Source organism: Equus caballus, chromosome 27 (assembly GCF_041296265.1).
Source record: "Equus caballus isolate H_3958 breed thoroughbred chromosome 27, TB-T2T, whole genome shotgun sequence".
Classification (NCBI taxonomy): domain Eukaryota; kingdom Metazoa; phylum Chordata; class Mammalia; order Perissodactyla; family Equidae; genus Equus; species Equus caballus.
In genome coordinates, this window is record NC_091710.1 from 48,592,586 (window position 1) to 48,615,235 (window position 22,650).

The 22,650-nt window shown below is 34.0% G+C and overlaps 1 long non-coding RNA gene across 1 annotated transcript in view; it reads left to right on the plus strand.

Annotated features, from left to right (window-relative positions):
• The window catches only part of LOC111770957 (uncharacterized), a 58,304-nt gene that overhangs the window by 28,572 nt on the left and 7,082 nt on the right, over nucleotides 1-22,650 (plus strand). The window contains exons 3-4 of the long non-coding RNA XR_002804457.2: nucleotides 12,093-12,237; nucleotides 13,143-13,316. This is a non-coding gene — a long non-coding RNA (uncharacterized lncRNA). The remainder of the gene's footprint in view (nucleotides 1-12,092; nucleotides 12,238-13,142; nucleotides 13,317-22,650) is intronic.

Here is a 22,650-nt window from a genome sequence, read left to right on the forward strand (position 1 = left end):
AAGTTCTGTATGTGATTAAATCTGCAATCCTTTGATTTTCCTCATCAAAATACTCTATACAGGCTTTGAACCTCTCTCTACTCGCCTGCAAGCTTCCACGCTTCTCTCTGTATGTAATCTCAGAACAGTTTAATAGGATGCCTATTTTGAATCCCATAAATATAAATACCTTGGGGAAAGTTTTTATAAATAGGATAAGAATTAGTATGATGGCTCCTCATTTTTTTAATAGGCTGTTTAGGACACTTTCAAAAGCTTCTAAGGTTTATAAAGTATGTATAGAGGAGGAAAACTTTAGAGAAACCTTATACTCTATGACGAAGTGCTTTTGACATCAAAAGACAAAGAAGGCAAACAGTCCTGCCAAAGTTAGAAATGGACAAAGCCAATAAAATAAAATAACTTTTTGTTATGTATAGCCCCTGGCATATTGTAGTTGCTTAGGAGATGTTCATTTAGTTATAATTATAGTTATATGATATTATAATTATAGGTAATTATATAATGATTATATAATTTATTATGATAATGAAAATGCCTCAAAGCTGGTGAAGAAGTAGTCGGCAATATTAAGATTTTCCTGGAGCTACCTCCATTTCTAACATGTCCTTCTTATTTTTAAGTAACATTAATTTTGCAAGAGTATGTGCGTAATAAAAGCAAAGGCAAATAAAATAAAAATGCATATTCTGTTCATATATATGCTTTTTTCTTCATTTTTGTTTTATTGTGTAAAATATACATAATATAAAATTTACCATAATAACTATTTTTTAAGTGTATTGCTCAGTGGCATTAAGTACATTCACATTGTTGTACAACCATCACTAACATCCATCTCTAGGACGTTTTCCTCTTCCCAAACTCAAGCTCTATACACATGAATAGTAACTCCCCTTTCCCCCGCCTCCTTGGAAACCAGCACTGTACTGTTTGTCTCGACAAGTTTGACTACTGTAGGTACCTGATATAAGTGGAATCACACAATATTTGTCTTGTTGTGACTGGCTTATTTCACTTAGCAAAATGTCTTCAAGGTTCACACATATTGAGCACATACCAGAATTTCCTTCCTTTTTAAGGCTGAATAATAATCCATTGTATGGATGGACCACATTTTGTGTATCCATTCATCGATAGATAGACACTTGGTTTGCCTCCACATGTTGGCTGTGTGAATAATCCTACTATGAACAAGGATGTACAAATGTCTGTTTGAGTCCCTGTTTTCTTTTGGGTATATACCCAGAAGTGGAATTTCTGGGTAAAATGATAATCCTAGCTTCAATTTTTTGAGGAACCACCATAACACCACTAGAATTTTCCATGGTGGTTGCACCATTTTACATTCCCACTAGTAGTGTTCAGGTGTTGTGTTTTCTCCACATTCTTGTCAATAATTGTTATTTTCTTTTCCTTTCTTTTTTCATAACAGCCTTCCTAATGAGTGGGAAGTGGTATCTCTGTGTGGCTTTGATTTGCATTTTTCTAATGATTAGTGATATTATTCAAGTATTTGGCATCCAGTTGTTCATATTACTCTCTTATAATCCTTTTTCTTTCTAAATCATGAGTATTGCAGTCCCTTTTTCATTTCTGATTTTATTTGAGTATTCTCTCTCTCTTTTGTTGTTAGTCAGTCTGGCTAAAAGTTTGTCAATTTTATTGATCTTTTTGAAGAACTAAGTCTCTATTTCGTTGATTTTCTCTATTGATTTTCTCTTCTCTATTTTGTGATCTCTGCTATAATCTTTATTATTTCCTTTCTCCTATCTTTGGGTTTAGTTTTCCCTCTTTCTGTAATTCCTTAAGGTATAAAGCTATATTGTTGAGATCTTTATTCTTTTTTTAATGTAAGAATTTATAGCTATAAATTCTCTTTTTATACTGCTTTCACTGAATCTCATAAATTTTGATATGTTATATTTTCATTTTCATTTGTTTCAAGATATTTTCTAATTGCCCTGTGAATTCTTTTCTGACATATTGGTTGCTTAAGAGTGTGTTGTTTAATTTCCACATATTTGTGAATTTTCTAGTTTTCTGTCTGCTATTGATTTCTAATATCATTCCATTGTGATTTAGAAAAGATGCTTTGTATGATTTTAAACTATTTACATTTATTGAGATGCATCATAACATATCTATAATGGAGTATGTTCCATGTGTACTTGAGGAAGATATGTGTTCTGCTATTGTTGGTAGAGTGTTCTGTATATGTCTGTTAGGTCTGATTGGTCTATAGTGTTTTTCATGCCCTCTACTTTTTTGATTTTCTGTCTGGTTGTTCTATCCATTATTGAAAGTAGAATATTGAGTTCTTCTACTGTTACTGTACAACTGTCTACTTCTTCTTCCAATTCTGTCAATGTTTGCTTTACATATTTAGGGGCTATGTGATCTATATATGTTTATAATTGGTATATCTTTTTGGTGAGTTGACCCTTTAATTGTTATAAAATATCCTTTTTTGTCCCTTACATCAGTTTTTGACTTTGCCTATTTTTTTCATATAAGTATAACCACCCATGCTCTATTTTGGGTGCTATTCACCTGCAATTTCTTGATCCATCCTGTCACCTTCAACCTATGCCTGTCCTTAGACCTAAACTGATTCCTTTGTAGACAGCATGTAGCTGGATCCTGTTTTTTATCCATTCTGCTATTCTGTGTCTTCTGATTGAAGAGCTTAATCCATTTACATTTAAAGTAATCATTAATAGGAGAGGACTTAATTATTGCTATTTTGTTTGTTTTCTGTACCTTATAGTTTTTTGTACCTCATTCACTCCCTTATTACCTGCCTTTGTGTTATATTTTTTTAGTGACACATTTGAATTCCTTATTAATTTCCTTTTGAATATATCCTATAGATTTTTGAGTGTGTGGGTACAATCGAACTATATATTATATCCTAAAGTTATAAATGTATATTTTAAACTGAAAGCAACTTAATTGTGATAGCATACAAAGCTCCTTTAAAACTCTGCACCCTCTACTTTATTATAGATGCCAAAATAAATATCGCACACCCATTAACATAGATTTATAACTATTTTTATGCTTTTGACTTTTAAATCCTATAGAAATAAAAAATGGAGTTCCTTATCAAAATTACAATAATACCAGTTTCTATATTTATCAGGGAAGTTTATATTCTCATATAGCTTTAAATTACATTTTAGTGTGCTTTGATTTCAATCTGAAGGACTCCCCTTAGCATTTATTGGAGGGCAGGTCTAATAAACGAATTCCCTCAGCTTTTGTTGATCTGGGAATGTCTTAATTTCTCCTCTTTTGAAGGACAGTTTTGCTATGTATAGAATTCTTGTTTGGCAGTTTTTTTCTTTCAGTACTTTAAATATATCATCCCACTGTCTTCTGGCTTGCGAGATTTCTTTTGAGAAATCTGATGATGTTCTGTATTAGACAGCATTCTTCAGAGAGAGATGTAGAAAGAAATTTATTTTAAGAAATTGGCTCATGTAATTGTGGAGACTGGCAAGTCTAAAACCTGCTGAGTAGGCTGCTGGCAGGCTGAAGGCTTAGGGAAGACTACATGTTGCGATTTGAGTCTGAAGGCAGTCTGCTGGCAGAATTTCCTCTTCTTTGGGGGAGTTAGTCTTTTTTTCTTTTAAGGTCTCCAACTAATGGATGAGTTGCTCTCATATTATGGGGAGTAATGTGCTTTACTCAAAGTCTACTGATTTAAATGTCAATCTTCTCTAAAAACTATCTTTACAGCAAAATCTTGACTAATGTTTGACCAAATATCTGGGTACCATGTCCTATCCAACTTGACAGATTAAAATTAACCATCGGAAGTCCACTTCTTGCCAACTTCGTACCCATACAAATCTCCTTAAACCAAACTTAATCTCCAATATGGTCAGACTTCAACCTAACATGATCTAACTATCCTGCATACAACCAAAAAGGGACTAACCCTTTCCCCAGATGAGGATGCAAAGTCTTTAGTCAATATTCACTCTTCTCCCTTATATCCTGTTACTTAAATATTATGATGTAAAGTCAACAATACTTAAATACTATGATAGTCAATACAACTTATGTTATATGATGAAGGGGTAAGAGAGGGATAAAAAGATATTTGCTATATAAACACACAAAAAACATATTCAAAATAAAATAGGGAAGAAATACTTATGACAATTACAGTCCTCATTTTTTTAAGTGGTCATGTGGTTGTAGATGGTATTTAAAACTCCCCTCTTTCACTACCCATTTCATATCTCCATTGCCTTAGAAAGCACCTTAGCTGGTTGAGGTTCTTTACCTAGTGGCATGACCCAAACTTTCATTCCTGAATGGTCTGGATTATTAGCAGTCCTGCCTGAACTGGATTGTTGTAGTTTTCAGTTGACTTTAATCACAGGGCCTGGTAATGATACCGAACCTCTTAATCTCAAGTTAGTGTGCCCCATGCCCAGCAAGCCAAACACTGAGACATGGGTGCTGGAGGTGGAGAAAGATTTATTAGAACTGGCCAAAACAAGTAGGTGGGAGCCAGGGTTCACTCAAATCTGCCTCCGCAAGAACAGAAGCAGGGGGCTTTATGAACCTTCAGGGAAACAAAGGGGTCACTCCTGATAAGGCCCTGGACAATCTGACTTCCGGGCTTCAACAGCTGCTGAGGGCCCGCCATCCAGTGAGCGTAACCTCCCCAAAGACATTCTCTTTCTTCTGCAAAACAAGCTCACAAATCCTCTGGAAAACAAGTTCACAAATCTTCTAGACCCCTGAGTCATCCCTCAAGTTAAACAGGAAAAACAGCAAATTGGTTTGATATCTACGGTTCCCCTCAGGTACCCAGCTTCAGTAACACTGAAAGATGCCCTAAGGGATCTCTTGTATTCCAGATATACTCTTCCTTATCTGCATTGTGGGATAGTAGTACAATTTCCCGTTGGTAATCAGGATCAATTACCTCATCCAGTTTGGTAAGTCTCTTCTTTGCCTATTGATTCAGGGGCGTGAAGATCTCCAAGTGGTCAGGTGGCCATCCTCCAGTTCAATGGAATCGTTGTGTCTCTTGGTCAAAATATTCCTCCTTTTGGAACTTACACTTCCAGGCAAGCAGAGCATGAAGTTTCCAGGACAGGAAGCAAAAATTCTGTTACTGGGTCACTAAGAATAATAGTAAGTGGCGCCACTGCCATTTCCACACATTTTATCGCATGCAACCAACTGGGGGGAGCAGAAGACACAGGCCTATTCCAGAACACAGGTTGCTGGCTGCAAGCTTTCAGCAGGCCTTGGACATCAGTCATTTTGTTTTGCAGAGAGAATCTGTACAGTGTGTCACCTGAAGGTCAAGATTAATTCAAATATGATGGTTCACAACAGAATTATAGAAGTAGATCTAAAATCAAGAGAAAATTGCAGAGACTCTAAAGGCAAAATTAGAAATCTCTAAACACCCCCTGAGAGTAGAGATGGTACAAGAATCTTGGAGCTAGGGAACAGGTGCTCTAAAGACACTGTCTGCTACAGAGGTCCGGGTATTATTGGTCCTTTGAAAATGTAAGCCGAGACTGGCCAGTCACCTAGTAAATTATGGGATTAACACATGCAGTTTGTTTTTAAACTGGAAATCTTCAGATTTTATTTTTGATGGTGACACTTGGATTTGTTCTGAATATCCACAAGGTTGCTGCAAAAAGATGACCATGTTCATGCTTGAGAAAAGGATCAGAGTATGTTTAACCTCCAACTAAGTTTCTTGGATGAAGGCCTGGAAGAGAGCCTGTGAAGCAGTTGGCATCTCCCTCACCACTCTGTACCGTGTCCTGAATATCCAGGAGAGAATGTTTTTTTGAAATATGCCTTTTAATCTGTTTTTTAACATTATTCTCACCAAAATTGTTCCCTTGCTTTGATCCTAGAGATGTTGCCTTTTCAGATGGCTTTATGCCTAGATGAATTTGCATTTGGAGCTTTAAGAGGTCATGTGGTTGGACTGTGTTTTAGAGAAGATTCTGATGCTAACAAGGGGTTTACCTTGCCAGTGCATATGAGTTTTAAAGAAAAAAAAGAAGTAAGTAGAAGTGTCTTAGAGATTAGCTAAAGACATGTGGCTTTAAATAGTATCTTCTACCAAAAACTTTAGAATATAATTTTGAAAGTGGTTGGAGTTTTGAAAGAACTTGACCAAGCTATAGAATGCCAAATCATGATGCTTTACAAATGACATCTCAATTAAACTTTAAAAGAAAATTTGCCAAATTGTTTGAAGAGTTAAAAGTTGATAAAACACGGGAAATGGAACTAGCTGATTCCATTGGAACACAATTTTGTCCACCTCAAGAACTAGCTCTGGATGGTTCCACTGGAAAACGGGAAAACATTTTCAAGATTTTGGAAGCGTCAAAGTAGTTCATACTATAAACAATAACTATTTTTTCTGAAAGAGACCCACGAGAAATTATTCTTGGAAAAGATTTTACCGATTTGGCAAAGCTTTCAGTCATCGAAATGATGCTACCAACTTCTGTGATAGCAGACATCTTCCTCTTAAAAAAAATTAAAACCACTCAACTGAGGAAAGAATATAATATTAATGATGGACCTCTGAAAAGGCTACCAGTGAGAAAGGAAGAGATTGATTAAAAATACTGAATGGACCAAATAAAGTATATATCTGGCTATATTTGGTAACCAGACTCACTCTCTAAAAGAGAAATAGGCACATCTTTGTGGTAGATTGACTTGTATGTAGCAAGAGGGGAAGAGAGAAAGGGGTCCAGATGGAGAGAGAAAAGAGTAGCCTGGAGAGGATATTGATTTGGGGAAAATATAATATCTTAGATTAACTTTAAAGCAATACAAGATACTTAAGTAAAAATATAAAAAGTAGAATGCAGGTTATAAAGATAAGAGTGGGCTTTTCCTTGAAATCAAGGACAAAGGCTGTTTTAAGTAACAAGCAAGTGATAGAAATAACAGACTATCTACATTAATTTTATCAGGCAACTTTGCTTTTTCAAATGATATTAATTGGAAATAGACAAATGTTGAGTTTTACAGGAGTAGGATTACTTTAAGGGAAGATAATATATTACAAGCTTTAAACATTAAAGACTGTGTCTTTTTTTCCATAAATCTTCTAGTACTTAATAATGTTACTTATCTTTGGTTTAATAATAGCAATTATAAATTAATGAACATCTATTGAGCATTGATTCCATTTTAAACACTGAGCACTATTTAGTAGAAAATAATTTTATTCTTATTTTACTCTTGAGACTAACCTGTCCAAGGTGAAAAATAAAAGTTGGTGAGTGGTGAAAGACTGGACTCAACTTCGATCACTTGGAAGGTAATAACATGGTTACTTAGAAGTAGTTATTTCAAAATCCTCACAGGAGTTTAAGATGCATTATTTCTGCTTCATGTTTCTGAGAAGAGTAGTTTATTTGACTGCATCGACAATAATAGGACCATAAAAAACAAAAGATCCTTGTAGAATCCTTATGCCAGTACCACACTCTCTTGATTACTCCAGCTGTATGCAAAGTTGGGAATCGGGAAGTGAGTCCTCCAACTTTGTTCTTTTTCAAGACATTTCTGGCTATTCTGGATCCCTTTCATTTCCACCTAAATCTTAGAATCTGCTTGTTAATTTGTGCTTAAAAAAAGAAAACACCAGCTGAGATTTTGTTAGGAATTGTATCAACTCTGAGATTGATTTGGGTGTGTTGCCACCTTTACAATAATAAATTGTAATTTTCTAATCCATTAACATGGGATGTCTTTCCATTTATTTAGGTGTTCTTTAATTTTTTTCAGCAATATTTTGTTTTTGTAGTTTCAGTGTATATGCCTTGGATTTCTTTTGAAAAATTAATTCCTGAGTATTTTATTTTTTTAGATATTGTAAATGAATTTGTTTTCTCACACACATCAAAAATCTTTGTTCACTGCTAGTGTACAGAACTATGATGAATTTTTGTTTCTTGATTGTGTATCCTGCAACCTTGATACACTGATATATTAGCTTTAATAATTTTCTCTTTTGGGCAGATTCTTTTGGATTTATTTATAAGATTATGTCATCTGTGGGGGCTGGTCCCATAGCCTAGTGGTTAAGTTCATATGCTCCAGTTCAGCAGCCCAGGGTTTCGCTGGTTCAGATCCTGAGCATGTACCTGGCACCACTCATCAGGCCATGCTGAGGCGGTATCCCATATAGCACAACCAGAAGGACCCACAACTACAATCTACAACTACTTATTGGGGGTTTGGGGGACTTTGGAAAGAAGAAGAAGAAGGAGGAGGAGGAAAGAGGAAGAAAGAAGAAGATTATGTCATCTGTGAATGGAGACAGCTTTAATTTTTATTTTCACGTATATGCTTTCCCCCACCTCCCTTCTTCATGCCTTCTTTAGCTCTAGCTAAAACCTCCAGTATGACTTTGAATAGAAGTGACAAGGGTGGACATCCTCATCTTGTTCATGGTCTTAAGGGAAAGCTTTCAGTATACTATTATTTTGCAATTATTTGTGAAGAATTGGTGTTGATTTTTCTTTAAATATTTGGTAAAATTCACCAGTTAACCCATCTGATATAGATCTATTTAGATTCACTATTTCTTCTTGAGTCAGTTCCAGTAGTTTCTATCTTTCTAGGAATTTGTCCATTTCATCTAGGTAATCTAATTTATTGGCAGACAATTGTTCATAGTATTCTCTGATAGTCCTTTTTTATTTTTGTAACACTGGTAAGAATGATCTCTCCTTGATTCCTGATTTTAGTAACTTGTCTTCTCTTTTTTTTCTTGCTGTGTCTATCTAAAGGTGTTTCAATTTTGTTGGTTTATTCAAAGAAACAACTTTTAGTTTTTTTTATTTTCTCTGTTGTTTTTCCATTCTTTATTTAATTTATTTTCACTCTAATCTTTATTATTTCCTTCTTTCTTCCTGTTTAGATTTAGCTTGCTATTGTTTTCTAGTTTCTTAAGGTAGTAAGTTATTGATTTGGGACTTTTCTTCTTTCTATGGGCATTTATAGCTGTGAATTTCCTTCTGAATATTGCTTTAGCTATGTCACAAGTTCTGGTGTATTGTTTTTATTTTCCTTCATTTCTAAGTATTTTCTAATTTCTCTTACAATTTCTTGAGTTATTATTTAGGAATGTGTTGTTAAATGTCTACGTATTCGTAAAGTTTCCTAAATTTCCTTCCATTGTTAAGTTTTAATTTCATTCCATTGTGTTAGACAACATTTGCTGTACGATTTCAACCCTTGGGAATTAATTCAGATTTATTTTATGGTCTAGCGTATGGTCTCTCCTGGATATGTTCCATGTGGCCTTGAGCAAAATGTATGTTCCACTGTTATTGACTGAGTATTCTACAGCTTGTGCTAGGTGTAGCTGGTTTATAGTATTGTTCAAGTTTCTATCTCCTGGTAGATCTTCTGTGTGGTTGTTCTATTCTTCATCGAAAGTGGTTATTGCTGTAGCCAACTATTGTTACTGAATTGTCTATTTCTTTCATATGTCGATATAAAATATCCTTCTTTGTCTCTTGTAACAATTTTGTTTTTAAAGTCTATTTTGTCTGATATTAGTTTGTATGGTACATCTTTCTCTATCCTTTTATTTTCAACCTATTTGTGTCTAAGTCTAAAGTGTGTCTGTTGTGGACAGCATGTAATTTGATCATTTTTAATACATTCTATAAATCTCTATTTTGATTGGAGTGTTTAATTCATTTACATTTAATGAAATTATCAAGAAAGTAGCATTTATATCTTCCATTGTGCTGTTTGTATGCTATTTGTCCTATGTCTTTTTTGTTTATTCCTCCATTACTGTGTTCTTTTGTGTTAAACAGATATTTTCGAAGTGTACAATTTTAATTTCCTTGTCATTTCTTTTATTACAATTTTTGAGTTATTTTCTTGATGATTGCCCTGTGGATTATAATTAACATCTTAACTTATAATCATCTAGTTCAGGTTAACACCAATTTGATAGTCTATGGATCTCCACTTCTGTACTGCTCCATATGTTCCCCTCCTGCATGTTATTAAAATTGCATCTTAATACATTATACGCCTGTCAGTATAGTTTAATAATTATTGCTTTATGCAGCTGTATCTTAAATCTGACGGGAGGAAAAAGAGTATATATATATAAGAGTTTATCCTACTTGAAGTTTGTTGAATTTTTTGGATAGGTATATTAATGTTTTTCTTTAAATATGGAAAGGTTTTGGACACCATTTATTCAAATATTTCTTGTGTCTACTTCTCTCCTCTATTTCTGGGACTCCCGTTATGTTTATGTTAGTATACTTGATAGTTTCCCACAGATCTCTGAGTCTCTATTCATTATTCTTCATTCTTTTTGTTCAGTTTCTCAGACATTTGCCATTGATTGTTTTCAACAAATGCACCTAAGAAAGAGCTGTTTGTAATGTGCAAGTTTTGAGTCATGTCAAATAAAGGCACTCCCTATGTGTGGATGTTTCCAGGAACTGTCAGATGATCATAATGCTCTGCAGATGGGGCTTTTGGGTAATTCTTACCCATGTCCCCCCACCACCACTCCACCTCCAGTGGCTACTAGGGTGCTGGTTGTCATGAATACTGTAATTGTAGGGCTGTTGATTTTCAGGTCTACTATTGAGCTGGTGTATGGGAATAGGGCAAATTAAAACATCACAGTGTTCATTGTTCAGTCATTTTTTTTCTTGAGTAAACGTTTCTCAGATTATTCAAAGCCTTTGGTTAATTTTCGGACTTGGGATAAAGTTGATTTTGACAATTTTTGCAGTGTTCTCATTGTACTTATGGAGGTATAGGCTTTTGTAAGTAAGGAAGTCCTTACTCTGCCATTCCTGCTGATGTCACTGCACTGATCAATTTTAGCTTTTTTAAAAAAATAATTTAGTTGGCACAAAACTTGTGATGCTCTTGGGTCATCATTAACAATATCAACTCTCAGTTTCTGATTGAACTTTAAATGCTAGGTGATGTAATTTTGGTTATTGAAAAGTTATATAAGGCAACATTTCCTATTAATTCTCTTGCTGGCAAAAAAAGGGACAATTTTAGTAACACTAAAAAATGCAAAATTTACTCCTTTTATAGACATTGTAAGGATTACCATTTCTTTTTTTAAAAAGTCATTGTAATTCTTTTCATCACTGAAACCAGTGATAACAATGGACAGTTTACATTTACATAAACAGAAAATATTCTGTTTATTCTATTTTTTAGCAAACAAGCAATGTAAACTTTCATTACCGGGATAAGAATTTCTAGCATTTGTAATAACAAGCATATTTCATAAAGATAGTCTGGAGATTAAAAATGGAAAGATAAAGGCAGTTTAGGTAATTTAATTTAAATGTATTTATGATGGTATTATATCAAACAGATTGTTTACTCAGCACACTGCTAAAGTTGTTTCTTGTTTCAGAGAGAAAGAATTTACTCACAGTTAAGACTTTCGGTCTCAGATACATTAAAAAACAGAGGAAAAGAGAACTTAGAAAACATCCTAATAGCCTGGACGCAATACAGGGACCAAAATGTAATTTGGCTAAACACGATGCCCAATTCTCTGAGAAGTTTCTGCTTTCTGATACATATTCTTCATCTCAGGAGTGAAAACAGGAGACAGAATCAGCTTGAGGAACTCTCAAATTTCATAACTACCTTACATTAGAAGAGGAAAGGGGTGAGAAATGGAAAGGCTATATAATGAAAAATGCACTGGACTTGAGTCAAAAGGTCAGAATTTGGCTCCTACCTCTGTTATAATTAGCTATGGGATTATATGGTTAGTGGGATATATTTTATTTATTTGTTTTTAAGAATCAGAGGTCTCAGCTCTCAGAAGTGGAGAACAATAATAAATTGGCTAACATGTGAATGAAATGAGAGTACATGAGAAAGTTGGAATATTTTATGCCTTTATAAATGGTACAAGTGAGCTGTTCGATGTCATCACAATTAATGTTCTCTCAAGGAAGCTTCTGTCCATTAACTGTGTATGATTCTGTTTTCCCTCTCCTGCCAACCTGCAGATGATGATGATGTATTTCAATTTGCACACACAGGAATTTCCCATTGTAATCAGGATTTCGCACATTGAAATGCATGTCTTCATATGTCCTTGAGTCTATAAATTGGCACACAAAGCTCAGCTCAGAAAGTCTCCTCCGTGTAGGACAGTACCTGGAGAATATTTTGGATGCTGCTAAGGTAATTGGACTCTTCCTGAGAGTTCTCAGGTAATGGTTTTTCACTATAAAGAAAACATTCTCTTCCAGTGTCATCAGCTGCCTGTTTGTGGCTTGGTGGGAAGAAAAAGGGTGTTAGGGAACATCGCAATAACTTAACTTGCAACCTGCTGTTATGGACCTGACAGCCGAATAGATGCTTTTTCTCTGTGGGAGACTGTTAACCTGTTACCAGCAAGTCTGATTCTTGCTGAACCCAGTGCAATATTAATGGAAAGCCACAGGGAGAAGAGGAGAGGTGAGTCCCAGGTCATGCTAGGCTGTTACTCTTGTAGTTAATCACCTCCCGTTCCTGTTAGAAGTTTCCATTTCCTGCCTCTTTGAATTAAACCGAATTGGATTTGTTCAGGATGTGACCACACACAGAGAAATATTTTAGAGTTTGCAATTGAGAGGGTGGATCAAACAAAGAAGTAATCTGGTCAACTTCAAAAGATTCATGTGTAGAAAATTCAGATAATAGTTTCACTTGATTGAGAGAAACTTCTGAAAGTTTGCACAAAATATTTGATAACAAATAAATTTCATTTTTTACGTTATTTTTGTAAGAGAAAACTTGTTTTAACTTGTTAAAATTATAAAATTTAAATATATTTAAAATTTGACAAGTTAGAGAAGTACATAATATAAGGCCTTAAATTCATTACATTTATTGTTTACCTTTAGAGAGAGTTTCATCCAACTAACATAAATGAGAATTTATATTGCTTTCAAAAATGTTCTATGTTAACTTCTATAAACTTTCATGCTTAAATTTGAATTTCTTTCTTTGTCAGGTTGGTTTTCTCTTTGGTGAGGAAGATTTTCCCCAAACTAACATCCATTGCCAATCTTCCTCTTTTTTTTTTTTTCTTTTGCTTGAGGAAGATTAGCCTTGAGCTAACATCTGTGCCGCTATTCCTCCACTTTGTCCATGGGATGCCTCCACAGCATGACTGATGAGTGGAGTAGGTCCGTGCCCGTGATCTGAACCTGCGAACCGAGGCTGCTGAAGCAGAGTGAGTGGAACTTTAACCTCTCAGCCAGGGGGCTGGCCTCCAGGTTGGTTTTCTCTATTTCTCCCTTTCTTATCTCTCTCTGCTACCATTCATTCATCTCTTCCAAATAAAATATGGCAGGCAGTGTGCTGGCAGCTGGGGATGCGATAGTGAGCAACAAAACATGGTCCCTGTTTTTGCGGAACTTACCTCACAGTAGAGGGCGCAGACATGAATCAATTGTATGAGAGACTAAAATTTCAATTTCATTGATACGAAGGAACTGTTGACCTAAGCTGCTGATTGTTATGACTCACCCCGCCAATTAATGAGAACACTAGTATCACAGTCAGCCCTCCATGTCCAGCAAGATGTGGGAAGACATACTTTTGTACCATGCTATCATAGGTGTGATATATTAACAGAGTAAGGTTTTTCCTGTTGGTGCTGAGGAGACATACATTTAGGTGCTCAAATCAACATTTTCCTTTCACGTTGTTCATATGATAGATCATGAAAATTTATTCACTGTTACCATGTGAAACTATCCTTAGTATCATTTCCCATTTATTTTATTTGAGTTTTTATATTTTGAAGTACTGTTAGAAGAAATGAATTGTACAGTTTTCTTAAATTTCGTATTAGAGGGGTAATAATTAAATGTTTAGACTTTTGCTGTTGTTATAAGGCAGGCAAAGTTTTGATTTTTCAACAATGATTCCTCAGGTGACCATATGTTATTTATAAAAAAGCATTCAATAAATGATTTATTATAAACTCTTGGCACAGTCCCTGGAACATGGTGATTTACTTGCTGTTCCAAGAGTACAAGAAAATCAAATTTTAGATTTTTCTAGATTTACCTGAATTCCATGTCAGAAGTTTGGTAAACTTCTTTTTTTATTATACAGATGTACGTAGTTAAAGTAGTCATTGATAAAGACATTTTCTTTCAGAAGCCAAAAAAAAAATCATTGTAAAAATGTTCAGAATGGGAAATTAGCCACAGAAGGAACTGATAGCAAGCTTTATGTAAGCTTTGAATCATAGCATACATATACATTGTTTTCCTAGAATGCTAATTACAGTTGATAGCAAGGACATAAAAATGTTACTGTATATTCACAACTATTTAAGTTATGTTCAATTTAGGCATATTATCTCTGGCCTCTCATGGACTACTCCAGTACTTTTTAAAATCCCTGCCACCTTGTTCATTAATGCATCTTCAAAACAGGGCATACTGTTCAATTCTCTTTGTATGATAGATTTAGTGATGGTTTAGTGGTATACAGTTGAGAAAACCTTGAAAAGCAACTTGATTTTGTTGAAGATGATCATATAAAGGACATAGTTTTTCAAGAAACTTTCTTGATATTGAGAACCAACATGCCACCTAAAGACGTTATGTTTGCTTGATTAAACACTGTCCATATGGTTAAAACAAAAGAACATATAACCTGAAAGAAAATTTTCACACATTTTGCTGAGACTATTATCTTACGGTGCTTCAAAAATTTCTACTTACTAACAATTTAGTGTTTTACCCTATTTTAATATTATTTCTTTTCTTCTATATTTAATTTCAAAATATTTCTGTATTTTGTAATTTCCATTGTAGGTCGTGCAATAAAAGTCTTAATATACTTGGAGAAAAGTTATTCTTGTTTAACCCACACAATTTAGTTCTCCATTTTTATGAGTATTTTTTAATCATTTTGATTTCACAGAACCTTGGAAGGTTTTCTGTCCTTTTGCTGTGACTATTATCTGGTGGTGAGTTATGCAATTCTACTTAAAGATAATTGATCTCGCCTCTTTATTGTAATGTTTTCTGTACGATATGAGAAGAGTCTAAAGTATTTTGAGACTTTTTTTTAGTTTTATTTTTTCCATTGTAGGTTATGGGAATAATACTTTGGACCTCTAAATGACATATTTTATGAAATGTCACACTAGATTAATTCAGGTAAATTAGCTCTGGTCCATTTATATGCATATTTTTAATCTTTTTGTGATCACAGAAATGTTTTAAAAACTAATGAAAAAATAGACCTTTTGCCCAGAAAATGTATATGAGACAAACTCACATAAATTTGTGCATTTACAGAAGGATCATTAACTTGACAACTTTGACATTCTAGAGACTTGTATGTGCAGGTACCTACGCATGTGGAGAAAACTGGACCATTTAAGAAGCTCTCCAAGATATACAAGTGCATTATTTGAAAAACAGGCTTGCTAAATGTAGAACTAGCAGGAATGCTGTGTCATGAACACCTACATTTGTGGGGAGCATGGCATGGAGCATAGTGACCCGGGACAGATTGTTGAAGAAATGAGGAAGAGAATTGTGGATGATTTAGTTGATACCTAGAGGTCGCTAGAAAAAGGAAATTCCAGCTTAGACTCAAATTATATTTTATAGAGGAAATCTACTTATGGCGAGACTGACACTACTTATTTCTAAGTTAGGGAGATTTCTGAATCCTATTTAGGATAAAGTTAAGTTCTGAGATTTAACAGCTGAAAATCATATTCACATATAGACATACTTGAGTTTTATATTGAAAGCATATTTCTTAAAAGTGAAAACAGTAGAAGAATTTCTTACTGGTTTGCATAAATGGCATTTCCTGAAAATATAACCAGATTTCTTTATCTCTTAGTAATGAGAATTAGTGTTTTTACTTCTGTACTTTTTCAAGGTGCATTTCTCAGAACCTCAAAGTAGCTTATTCAACGGTAGTCTCTGGTCCAATAAAATTCAGATGTTAATTTTAAATCCCAAACTGTTAAGAGAATTATTTAAATGTTAAATGGTTCCCTTACTAGGATAAGTCTTTCAAGATTTGTAAACTAATTATAGTCTGCATTTCAGGGCTTTAGAGGAATATGCAGCCAGGGCAGGAACTCTTTTGGTTATGGAATATATTTAGGTTTCATTACCTCTCTTTAATAGCTTCCTTGATCCACTTGCCTGCTTAGATCCAGTCCTAGAAGTGAGAAGGTAGCCTTGGTTAATTATGATCATTAATTTAAAAAATTTTTACAGCCAGCCCCAGCTGCCTAGTGGTTAAGTTCAGTGTCCTCCACTTTGGTGGCCCAGGTTCAGTTCCTGGGTGTGGACCTACAACACTCTGTTAGCCACCATGCTGTGCTGGTGGCCCGCATACTAAATAATAGAGGAAGATTGGCACAGATGTTAGCTCAGGGTGAATCTTCCTCTTGGGGAAAAAAATTAAACAAAATAGGCAGAGGGGAGTTAACAGATTTGTATATATTTTATATTCTAAATGTAATTTTCCTTTTATTGGCATTTTCAAACAAAAAAAATAGAATACTATAAGAGACTCCTATCTACCCCTTACCTAGCTTTAACAATCATTAATAGTTTGCCATATTTGGTACATTAATTTCTGTTTTTAAGTGTTATGACATTCTCAACCACTTGAACATATACAGATGAGTGAATAAAACAAAATATACTGCTCAGTGATTTAGCACACACTAAAGCCTGTGTAACACCACCAAGGTTAAGACCTAGAACATTGTTAGTGCCCAGAAACTTCTAGCTCCTTCCTCATAATTTTACATCCTACCAGTCTCCCAAATTTAATCAGTATCTTGAGTTTCACGGTAATCAATTCCTCGCTTTTGTTTATACTTTCATCACTAAAGGATGTGTTCCTAATTACAGCAGTTTTGTCTATTCCCTAAACTTTGTATGAGAGGAGTCATCGCGTAGGTGTTCTTTTGTGTCTGACCTATTAATAATGAGTTTGGAATATTCCTCCACATTAACTTGTGTCATTCTTTCTCATTAATTGTCACATTGTTGTATGAATGTACCACAATTTAATTATCCATTCCACTGATAATAGACATTTTGAGTGAGTTCTAGTTTTGGAATATTATAAAGGATGCCATATAAAAATCTTGTATGTATCTCATTGCACACTTATGCATTCATTGCTCATTTCTGCTGAGGGGAATGTAGGATCATGAGCTATATGGGTAGGCATTTAGGAGATAACACCAATTAGGGCAAGTGAAATCAAGTATGTTAATCATGTTATTTAAGACATTTGTATATATATTGATTTTTCTTTTGTTCTATCAGTAACTCAGAGAAAAAAATAATGTTTTCCCTGTGTACTTGCAGATAGATCTCTTTCTCCTAGTCTTTGGTTTTTTCCAGTTTCCTGCCCTGCCCCTGATTTTTCTCAGGAATGCAGATTGCTGTTCTCTGAAGACTTGACCTTGTGAGTGGGTATGAAATTCCTGTGACTGCGTTGCTCACGGGTTCTAAGTTCTCACACTAGCCCGAACATGCCCTTTAGCAATTAATTAAAAATTTTAGCTGAATACTCTTCCCCTGTTTGTTGGCAGCCCCGGCTTCCTCTCACACGCCACCATGGTCGAAGCAGGACTTGACTCCTGTCTCTCTGGAGGCATTCATCTGAAACTTGTCTGCTTTGACCCTTTCTTTCTCTTTCAGGGAATTTCCCAAAAGTTCTCTCTCCTCAACTGCTGTCTCTCTCTCCCCACCTGCTGTCTCTCTCTCCCTCACACACTCACACATTTGATTTTTTTGAATTTTTTAAATTGTTTATATATCGTTCTTCTGTCATCTAAGATTTTTTATTATAATTTATCTTATTTTTAATATTTATTATGCATTTCCAAATTTCTTAATATGATTCATAAATTTTTCTTCTATAATAAAGATACTTAATGTTCCTTCCAAAGTAAGGACTTCACTCTAATCAGTTGGTTTTAATACAAAGATTGCTTTAGAAATGAATTTAAGCTACATTTAGATGAAATATGTAGGTCATCATTTTATTATTTTCATTCATATCTATATAAACTATATGATCAGAGACTATGTACAAATATATGTTAATGATTTTGTTTCATGGATATATAAACATACTCTCAATTTGAAGGATGCAACAAAATAATTCAGTTATTCAATTTCTTGATGATCTTACATGTTTTTTTTACTGTTGAATATATAATTTTGAAAATTTTCTATTAAGATTTCCCAGTATAATTTTATTTTCTCAATATATTTTTAAAATTCTAATATTTATTTTTAGAATAGTTAGTTATTTGACACATACTGGATTTTTAGTCAATCTCCTTCATAAATTGTGAATTTTATCACTATATACTTCCCCTCTTAGTACACTTAAATAATGAAGATTTCTAAGATTGAAAATTTCCTTTGGATATAACTTTCATTGTGACCCACTTGTGTAGACTCAAAGGTTTATTTAAAATTACCTGAAGAAAACATTGTAGAATTTTTTAATTGTTTTTTAACTTAATTTTTCCAAGTGTATTTCTTTGCAAAAGTGGAATTCTTGGTTGTAATAGGATAATTGGGCCCATGGTCATTTATTATAACTATAGTCATATCTGATTTTCATATTTTTGTTTACTATTTATTGTATTTTCTTTAATTTTTCCTTACTTCCCTTGTTTTTGCAAGTATACTTGAGTTGCCGCTTTTTTTTTTAATTTGGAATTTCTCAAGAATTTTTCATTTTACTATAGATAACTTCCTTTTCATAGTACTTATAACCTACCATGTATTTCTCTATTATGAAATTCTCTAATTCTCTACTTCTTCTCTTTCTATCTTCCCTAACAAGATCGGACAAACTAAAACACTTTTATATTACTCTCAGCCTCTTCCCGTGAGATTACGACGTACGCCGTATGACTTTTGTAATCTCAAAGCCCACTTAAGCATCTAGTTTTTCCTGAAATGACTGTTACATTTAATTTTCTGCTGTTATTAGATCTTCTCCCCTGCAGTATATTTCTTCAAAAATCCACATTTAGTATTGAAGCTATGCACTGTCCTTTATTCTGCATGAGCACACACATCTCAAGGCTCAATGACATCACTCATTACTGTCTTCTCATTTTCCTGTATACTGTGGTGTGGATTCTGATTTAGTTGTTTGTTTAGAATTATTTCTGGAATATTTTTCTTACATTTGGTATAAGGATAAATTTTCAAAATCATTGCATTTCCGAAAGTATCCTTTTTCAGTCTGATAACTTAATGATACTTTTACTTGAAACTATACTTATAGCCTGTAGTCCTTATCACTCTGCAGACTGGATATTATACTGTTCTAACATCTTCTAGTTTTCTAGGTGTGTATATGTCATGGTTAGTTGGATTCTTTTGTCTTTTTAGTCAGTTAGCCTTTTTTTTCTTTTTGAGTTTTTTTTTTTTTCCTGAAAGCTTGTAAGGTGAGGTTCATAAATCTTATTCTTTTAGATGCAGAAATAGGTTTGTGCATGTGTGTATTGAGCTTGAATTTCCTTGTTAGGTCTTTCTGTCTTGTTACTGCAATGTTGTTCAAACTGTGTCTGTCTCTTTAAAACATTTTTATTTTTTATTTTTATTAGATTCTGTCTTCTCTGTGTGTTTTTCTTGTTCTTCTTGTCTAGGCTGTTATGTCCATTTAGGTCTATTACTCTTCTAGAATTCCTTATTGCTCTGTGGTTCCGCTAATGGGATTCATCGAGTGACTGAAATCCTGTGAGAGGTAAGGGGCACAATAGTTTCTGCTCTTCTTGATCCTTATCAGTTCCGCATCCGGGCACCTGATTGAAGTTCCATGGTCTCCTCATCTGCAAGCTTTGGCCCTTCTCAGCTGGAGAAGCCAGGGGGTCCTCCAGGGAACACCTACGTGGTCAGATGTAGTCTCACTTCTTGAGGGAGAATGGGAGGTGAGGGGCACAGCCAGATTTTCTACATATTCTTCAATTTCATTTAAATAATGATTCAATTTGAAAAAATGTGATTTATCTACAATTTTTAGGCACCTTTTGAGTGAAATAAAATATATCTGTAATCTGCTTAGTAGATTATATTTATCAATATATCATACTTTTATTACTTGGTAGAAACACTATTAAGTAAGTTCATTCTTATTTCATGTTCTTAAATATTTACAGGATACATGGCTTCCTATGCTAATCCATGATTAAATAGAAAAGAGAATTGCCGAATACTAGTCATTTAGATCTGTGGGCAAAGGAAATTGAAAAATACTAAATTAGATTCCAAAAGTCTCCTTTATTATGCTAGAGTTGAAAAAAATTAAAATAAGGCCTAAGCTTGGTCTTTTTATGATATAATGATATGTTTTAGTCTTTATCCTTTAGTCTTTCTACATTATAAAGACATATTCTTGTATTATACTGTATTCTTCCATTATATTGTGCAGTGAACAACTTATTTACCACATAATACAACTAAATATATTGCTGGATAAATAGTTGGAAAAAGACTTATAAACTGGCATCATTTTTTTGTGGATAAAGAAATAAGATTTTTATAGACACAAAAATAAAATAGCATTTAACAATTTTATTTCACTTCTGTGTGTTTTGAGTAGAATAATTCTTAAGTCTCTTCTAGGAATTTTTTTTTAACCATAAGGTCCTATTTGCAATAGGTCCTATTATATAAATGTCAGGTTAACATTAATTCATGATATAACATTTTGAAAAATATTTTAACGGCAGTAATAGAAGCTAGTATTTGTAATCTTTGGAAAATTATATTTTAAAGGAGAACTGCTTGAAAAACTAACGTTTAATAAAATCATTCTCATGAGAATTTTATGGGTACTTATGCAGTTTCTTAAGTAAATTCTGCAGTAGCATCTTATTTTTTGCTAAAAAAAGGGCTTTTTTTGGTAGACATATTTGCAACTGGTGGTTTGTCGGGTTTATACATTCAAATTTTCCCTTTAAATTAATTTCATGAGTTATATTAACTATTTCTTAAATGAGTTCCATCTCACCAAAAAATTGCCAACTCCATGCAAGGCATAATTTTCCAAATTGCTTCCTACACATACTTAACGGATGATACATTTAACAACAACAAACGACTCTAGGATAGGCAAAGGGAAGTATCGTAAAATATAAAAGAAAATCCTGTTTTGAAAAATCAGAGAGACCTCTTTTATTATTTACCAAACACTTTTGTAGTATCTTAACAATAATAACACATTTAATATTTATAATAACTCTTTGAGGCCATTACTCTAATTTACTGAAGGAGAAATTGAGACACAACCCGGTAACAAACTTAACAGAAGACATCCAGGTGGCAAGTGGCAGAAATGGTCCCCTTGGTGGTCTGTACCCAAGGCCATGCTCTGAGTCTCCTACAATGCTGCCTTGCCTATCAAGGGCTGGCCCCTGGTTTACTGGCCGTGGGAGCTCATGCACATTGCTTAACCTCTCCATCCTATGGTTGTAGCAACTACACAACAGAGATGATTTTCCACAAAGCTTTTCCCATAAAGATGAAACAAAATGATAGAGGCAAATTACTTAGCAGGGTACCTGCCTTCTATTCTTATGTATTAGTTAATTTTGTTCAATTGCAAGTCAAAAAGATGCAGTAGAATCTTTGAAAATGTGGAATTAGACTCAATCATAGTAAAACTTTTATATATTGAGATCAGAAAGTATTTTGGAAAAATAGACAAACTCCTTTATGTATATAGTGTTACATTTTCCGCTCCATCTTTAATATTAGGCTTTCCCAAAAGGGGCAAGAATAAATCCTGGAAATTATACTAGTACATCTTAATGGTCTTTGTTAAATCCATTGTTGGATTTTTCTTTTTTAAATATACAGATCAATATCAATTTCAATATTTAGACAAGAAATACGTTTAAAAGCTTTTGGGCTATTTGTAACAAACACCCTCTCCCCTACTTGTGTCACAGTCCACTGTTGGATGGAAGGCTATTTAATCGTGTATGTTCCATTAGCCCCGTTAATTCTGTCTATAGTAGCTAAAGTTAGTAGTAAAAAATGGAAAAGCTGCTTTGATCTGCAGTTATTAACCAGAGGGAGCTCCAAACTTCGATTTAAAGCCTTGTATTGTCCGCAGCTTCTGTCCAATGAAAACTCCTCAATTACCTTAAGAGATTGTCTTTACTATGCTTTTACGTTTACAGGGCTTTCTCCTTTTACAAAATTTCAGCTTCCATAGTGCCGAGATGATTTAAGCAATTATTTATGATGGCATTACCTCATTCTCATTTTCTCCTCAGCACAGTTGCGTCTATGTCAGGACCAAGTAGTGTGAGCCAATTGAACTTGCTCCCCTTTCTTTTCTATAATCAATAAGATGTATTCCCTTGAGATCACACTTATTTTTCTCCTTGGATTGGATTCAGTATCCTTTTACCCGGCACATAGAAAAGAAAAAAAGACAAAAGAAAAGTCAAATTGCATTCCAGGTTTCTATTTCCATGTTACTAAATTTTATATTGCTGGCTCAAAATAATTTTATCAACTACATGCAATTAAAGACACACATCTTTAGAAAGTGGGTTGA